Source organism: Phocoena phocoena, chromosome 12, assembly GCF_963924675.1.
Source record: "Phocoena phocoena chromosome 12, mPhoPho1.1, whole genome shotgun sequence".
Classification (NCBI taxonomy): Eukaryota; Metazoa; Chordata; class Mammalia; order Artiodactyla; family Phocoenidae; genus Phocoena; species Phocoena phocoena.
Window position 1 is genome coordinate 9,214,413 of NC_089230.1, and position 7,140 is coordinate 9,221,552.

At 37.5% G+C, this 7,140-nt stretch overlaps 1 pseudogene; it reads left to right on the forward strand.

Annotated features, from left to right (window-relative positions):
* Window positions 1–2,240: 2,240 nt before the first annotated feature.
* On the forward strand, window positions 2,241–2,766 carry LOC136132099 (small ribosomal subunit protein eS6-like; annotated as a pseudogene).
* Window positions 2,767–7,140: the final 4,374 nt, after the last annotated feature.

Sequence of the window (7,140 nt, forward strand, 5' to 3'; positions counted from 1 at the left end):
TTGATGGGCTGAATCCTAGGTTCATCTCCTACACGAGACCACTCTGTCAAGACTGGGGACTTCCCTGGTGGCGCAGTGGTTAAGAATCCGCCTGCCAATGCAGGGGACACGGGTTCAATCCCTGGTCTGGGAAGATCCCACATGCCATAGAGCAACTAAGCCCATGCGCCACAACTACTGAGCCTGTGCTCTACAGCCTGCGAGCCACAACTACTGAGCCCGTGTGCCACAACTACTGAGCCAGCGCACCCTAGAGCCCACATGCTCTAGGGCCCACGTGCCACAACTACTGAGCCTGTGTGCCGCAACTACTGAGCCCATGCCCTAGAGCCTGCGTGCCACAACTATTGAGCCCATGCACCACAACTACTGAAGCCCACGTGCTCTAGGGCCCGCGTGCCACAACTACTGAAGCCCATGCGCCCTACAGCCCATACGCCACAACTACTAAAGCCCACATGCTGCAACTACTGAAGCCTGTGTGCCTAGAGCCCATGCTCCACAACAAGAGAAGCCACTTCAATAAGAAGCCCGTGCACTGCAACAAAGAGTAGCCCCCGCTCACCACAACTAGAGAAAGCCTGCATGTAATGAAGACCCCCCACCCAGAAAAAAAAGACTGGGAGAGGTGGCTATTTTATCTAATGCACAGAAGCCAACACAGAGAGTCAAGGAAAATGAAGAAACAGAGGAATATGTTGCAAACAAAAAGATGAAACTCCAAAAACAGACCTTAACGAAATAGAGATAAATAAGTTCCAAATAATGGTCATAAAGATGCTCACCATGGTCAGGAGAGTAATGCATGAATAGCTGAGAATTTCAGCCAAAACATAGAAAATATAAGAAAGAATCAATCAGAAATCACAGAGCCAAAGAATACTAACTGAAAAATGTAATAGGGCGTTCAATGGCAGACCAGATCATGGGGAAGAAAGGATCAGCAAACTCAAAAAGAGGGCAGTGGAATGCATCCAGAGGACCAAAAAAAAAAAAAAAGTGAAAAAGAATGAAGATAGCTTAAGGAACCTATGGGATACCATCAAGCAGACTTGATACTTGCATTATAGAGGTTCCAGAAGGAGAAGAGAGAAAAAAGGGTCAGAAAGCTTATTCAAAGAAATAAAGGGTAAAATCTTTCCTAAGCAGGAATCCCAAAGGGTTCCAAATAAGATGAATTCAAAGAGCCCCACAAACTTTGCTGTACACTAGAAACTAACACAACATTGTAAATCAACTATACTCCAATAAAAACTTTTAGAAAAACAAAAAAACAAAGCCCCAGGGAATTCCCTGGAGGTCCAGTGGTTAAGACTCTGTGCTTCCAGTGCATGGGGCACAGGTTCGATCCCTGGTCAGGGAATTAAGATCCCACAAGCCGCATGGCAGGGCCAAAAAAAAAAGAGCCCCACACTGAGACACATTATAATTAAACTGTCAAAACAAGGAGAGAATCTTAAAAGCAGCAAGAGAAAAACAACTTATGTACAAGAGAACCCCATAAGACTACCAGCAGATATTTTGTAGAACTTTTGCAGGCCAGAGAGGAGTGACACAATATATTACAAGTGCTGATATATTACCAAGAATACTCTACCTGGCAAAGTTGTTCTTCAGAGTGGAAGAAGGGATGGAGTGTTTCAGACAAGCAAAAGCTGAAGGAGTTCATCACTACCAGACCAGACTTACAAGGAATGTTAAAGGGACTTCTTCATGCTGAAATGAAAGGACACTATTTAGTAACAGGAAAACATATGAAAGCATAGATCTCACTAGCAAATGTAAATACAGATGGTCCCCAACTCACAATGGTTCAACTTAATGATTTTTCGATTTTATGATGGTGCAAAAGTGGTATGCATTCAGTAGAAACCGTACTCCAAATTCTGATCTTTTCCTAGGCTACCAATATACGGTACGATACTCTCTTATCAGCCACATGATCACAAGGGTAAACAACTGATACACTTAAAACCGTTCTGTACCCATACAATCATTCTGTTTTTTACTTTCAGTATTCCATAAATTACATGAGATATTCAACACTTTATTATAACATAGGCTTTGTGTTAGATGATTTTGCCCAACTGTAGGCTAATGTAAGTGTTGTGAGCACATTTAAGGTAGGCGAGGCTAAGCTATGATTTTCAGCAGGTTACGTGTTTTAAATGCATTTTCAAATTACAATATTTTCAATTTATGATGGATTTATCAGGATGTAACCCCATCATACATTGACCCATGGCCATGTCGGCCTGCTACTAAGTAAGAGGCATTTCTATTACAGATCAAGGAGGACTGGAGAAAGAAAGCACAGATCTGTACAGGGTTGCACTGCAGTTGTCAATCTGAGTGTTCTCAATTTGGTCATCATAAAAAAATAGGGAGAAGGATATTCCTGGACTCATTAATACTACTGTACCTTGTCACCTGGGGCCCAAAACAGTTGGTGGAATCCAGAAACTTTTCAGTCTCTCTAAAGACGATAGCGTTTGCCCATATGTTGAGAGAAAGCCCTTAAACAAAGGTGAGAAACCTGGGACCAAAGCACCCAAGATTCAGTGTCTTGTTACTCTACATGTTGTGCAACACACACATTGGTGTATTGCTCTGAAGAAACAGTGTACTAAGGAAAATAAGAAAGAGGCTGCAGGATATGCTATGCCTTTGGCCAAGAGAATGAAGGAAGCCAAAGCAAAATGCCAGGGACAGATTGCCAAGAGATGGAGGCTGATGTCTCTGAGAGTTTTGACCTCTAAATCTTGAGTCCAGTCAAAAATGCAATGTTCTAAGAGTAATGAATAAATAAGATCAGACATCAGAAGAAAATTCTATGGAACCACAAAAGACCCTGAATAGCCATAGCAATTTTGAAAAAAAAAAAGCTAGAGGCATCACTCTTCCTGATTTCAAACTACATTTCAAAGCTATAGTAATCAAAACACTATGGTTTGGCATCAAAACAGACAATAGATCAATGGAACAGAATATAGAGCACAGAAACAAACTCATGCACATATGGTCAATTAATTTATGACAAAGGAGCCAAGAATACACAGTGGGAAAAGGATGGGTGGGAAAATTGGACAGCCACATGCAAAAGAATAAAACTGGACAACTATGCTACACCACACATAAAAATCAACTAAAAATGGATTAAAGACTTGAACTTAAGACCTGAAACCATAAAACTCCTAGAAGGGAACAAAGGTAAGCCCCTTGACACCAGTCTTGGCAATGATTTTTTAGATTTGACCGTAAAAACAAAGGCAACAAAAACAAACAAGTAGGACTACATCAAACTAAAAAGCTTCTGCACAGCAAAAGAAACCATCAACAAAACGAAAAGGCAACCTAAAGAATGGGAGAAAATATTTGCAAATCTTATATTTGATAAGGGGTTAATATTTTAAAACTATAAAGAACTCATTCAACTCAATAGCAAAAATCAAACAATATGATTTTAAAATGGGCAGAGGAACTGAATATTTTTCCAAACAAGATAAACAATGGCCAACAGGTACATGAAAAAGTGCTTAACATCACTAATCATCAGGGAAATGCAAATCAAAACCACAATGAGATGCCCCAATACATCTGTTAGAATGGTAATCATCAAAAAGACAAAGGATATCAAGTGTTGGTAAGGATGTAGAGAACAGGGAACACTGCACACTGTTGGTGGGAATGTAAATTGTTGCAGCCACTATGGAAAACAGTATGGAAGTTCCTCAAAAAATTAAAAAAAGAACTACCATATGATTCAGCAATCCCACTTCTAGGTATATATCCAAAGGAAATGCAAACAGGATATTGAACAGGTATCTGCACTCCCATGTTCATTGCTACATTATTCACAATAACCAAGGTATGGAACCTGAGTGTCCATCAGTGGATGAAGGGATAAAGAAGGTGTAGTATATACATACGGTGGAATATTATTCAGCCATGAGAAAGAAGGAAACCCTGCCATTTGCAACATGGTTGGACCTTGAGAGCATTGTGCTAAATGAAATAAGCCAGACAGAGAAAGACAAATACTGCATAGTATCACTTATATGTGGAATCTGGAAAAAAAAAAAAAAAGTCAAACACATAGAAACAGAAAGAGTGGTTGCCAGGGCCTCGGTGAGGGGCGGGATGGGAAGTGAGGAGAGGTTCATAAAAGGGTACAAAAACTTTAAAGTTGAATAAGGTCTGAGGATCTAATGTAAAACATGGTGAAATGGTGGCTATTGTTGATAACACTACATTCTATTTATAACTGAAATTAGCAGAGTATAAAATTTAAGTGTTCTTATCAAAAAAAGAAAAAATGTGTGAGGTGATTGATGTGTTAGTTAACTAGATGGGAAGTATTCTTCCACAATATATACATATATCAAATCATCACAATGTACACTTTAAATATCTTAGTTTTATATACCTCAATGAAGCTAAATTTTTAAAATTTTAATTAAAAAAATTTAACACATTGATAGCTTCTAAGAATTGTATTGTTTATTCTCCCTCAAGTCCATTTCTCCTCTATGTAATGTAATGAAATGTAATTCATTACATTTCACTCAAGCAGGACCTTTTTCAGTAGTTTTGACTTCTCCTCCCCACATATGATTAATTACCAAATGCTGTCCACTCTACTCCAAAGGTCCCAGAATGCTTTTCCATTTCTACTGCTTAGACTCCAGTTCAGATTTTCACATTTGGCCTGGACTGTAATACCCTCCTAATTGGTTCCTCATCCTAATGATAAAACAGAACTGTAATTCAGTGAACACATTTTGAGTACTTACACACCAAGTGTTGCTTTATATAAGAATACAAGGTAGCTTTATTAGCCAAATTTCAGAGATAGAAAAACCAAGCATTAAAAAAAATTCATAAAACTGGCCCAAAGTCTCAAAGCTAGTGAGAGTTAAGGTTAAACCCAGGTTTTACTTTAAAACCTATGCATGTGCATTGCAATATAGTCACAGAAATTTTCACACATTAACTTTAAAAACTGACGAAAAGGGACTTCCCTGGTGGCACAGTGGTTAAGAATCCGCCTGCCAATGCAGGGGACACAGGTTCGAGCCCTGGTCTGGGAAGATCCCACATGCCGCGGAGCAACTAAGCCCGTGCGCCACAACTACTGAGCCTGCGCTCTAGAGTCTGTGAGCCACAGCTACTGAAGGCCGTGTGCCTAGAGCCTGTGCTCCGCCACAAGAGAAGCCACCGCAATGAGAAGCCCATGCACCACAACAAAGAATAGCCCCTGCTCGCTGCAATTAGAGAAAACCCGCATGCAGCAATGAAGACCCAACACAGCCAAAAATAAATAAATAAATTTATAAAAATAAAAGAATACAAGGTTGAAATATCTTCAGAAATAAGAAAATATTCAGTGACTTAGATTTTATAAAGTGCCAAAAATAGCTTCTCAAAAGAAGGCTGAAATTAGATTAGCTACATCCAAAGATAATTAGTGAACTGGAAGAGAGGTCAGAAAAATTTATCCAGAATGCAGCACAGAGAGACAAAAAAGATGGAAAATACAGAAGACTGAGGATATTGTCAAGTAAGATGATAACAAATTCTATGTTTCATTTGAGTACCAAAAGGAGAAGGAAAAAGCATGTCCCAGAGGCAATATTTGAAGAGATAATGGTTAAAAAGTTTCCAGAACTGATGAAAGGCACAAATCCACAGATTCAAAAATTCAACTAATTCAAAGCAGAGCAAATAAAAATAAATTCACATCTATACACAGCACAGTGAAACGGCAGAAAAGCCAACACAAGAGGAAAACTTTAAAAGTAGTCAGAGTAAAAAAAGTGTAAAGGAATAACAGTTAAGATTGCTACTGTTGAGAAGTCATCAGTCAATGGAAGCTAGAAGAACACCTGCAGTATTGCCAAAAACCACTCCCACCCTAGAATAATACATTCAGTAAAAATAATAAGTCATTTAAAATATTAAAATAAAATAGATTTTTATATAAATTAAAACTGTACCACCAGCAGACCTTCATTAATGGAAATGTTAAGGGATGTACTTCAGGTAGAAGGTAAATGAATGATCTAGCCAGAGATGCTGAGATTCAAGAAATGTAGAGTGAAAAAAGAGGCAACTATTTGGATAAAATAAATGAACACTGATTGTATAAAACAATAATAATGTCTTGAGTAGGTGTTAAAATATGTAAAATTAAAATATACAGTAACTACAGTTGGGATGGTATAAATGGAGTTAAAGTTTTCCAAAGTCATCACATTATTCAGGAGGAAGGTAAAAATAATGATTAAATTCTGAAAGTATAATGTTAATAATACATGTTGTAATTTCTAAAATAACCAATAAAAATGTAACCAACAAAAATAGGGTATAATGACTTCCAAATTAGGAGAGGACAAAAAGAGGAATGACAAAAATTCAAAAGAAGGCATGAAAAGATGGGAAAAGAAACAAGAAACAGATAGTAAAAAGAGAAAGCGTAAGATTGGATGTTAAATTTAAGCCCCAATATAGCAATTATTACATTAAATGTAATGGACTAAATACCCTAGTTAGAAGATAAATATGCCAGGCTAGATAATAAAACAACACTCAGTTATATGCTGTTTGTAAGAGACCATCTGAAGCATGAGGGCACCAAGAGGTTCAAAATAAAAACTATAGACACAGTTTACTTTCCTGGTGAACTCTACCAAAAATTTAAGGAGGAAATAATTTCAATGTTATCATATTCTTTCAGTTAATAGAAAAGAGTGTACTCCCCAACTCTTGAGGTTAGTGTAACTTTGATACCTAAACCATACAAAGTCAGCAGAAAAAAGAGAAAGTTACAGGCCAATCTCAATAATATAGTTGCAAAAATCCTAAACAAAAATATTGACAAACTAAGTGCAGCAATATTTTAAAAGGTAATCTGTCCAACTTGGATTTATACCAAGAATGCAAGGTTGTTTAGCATTGGAGAATTGATCAGTGTAACTTGCCATATTAACAAACAAAAGGAGAAAAAAAATCAATCATTTCAGTACACGTAGAAAATGTCTTTGATAAAATTTAACCACCATTCATGAAAAAGATAAATTTAGTAATCCAGAAAGAGAACTTCCTTAATATAGTAAAGGGTGTCTAAAGAACAAAAAACAA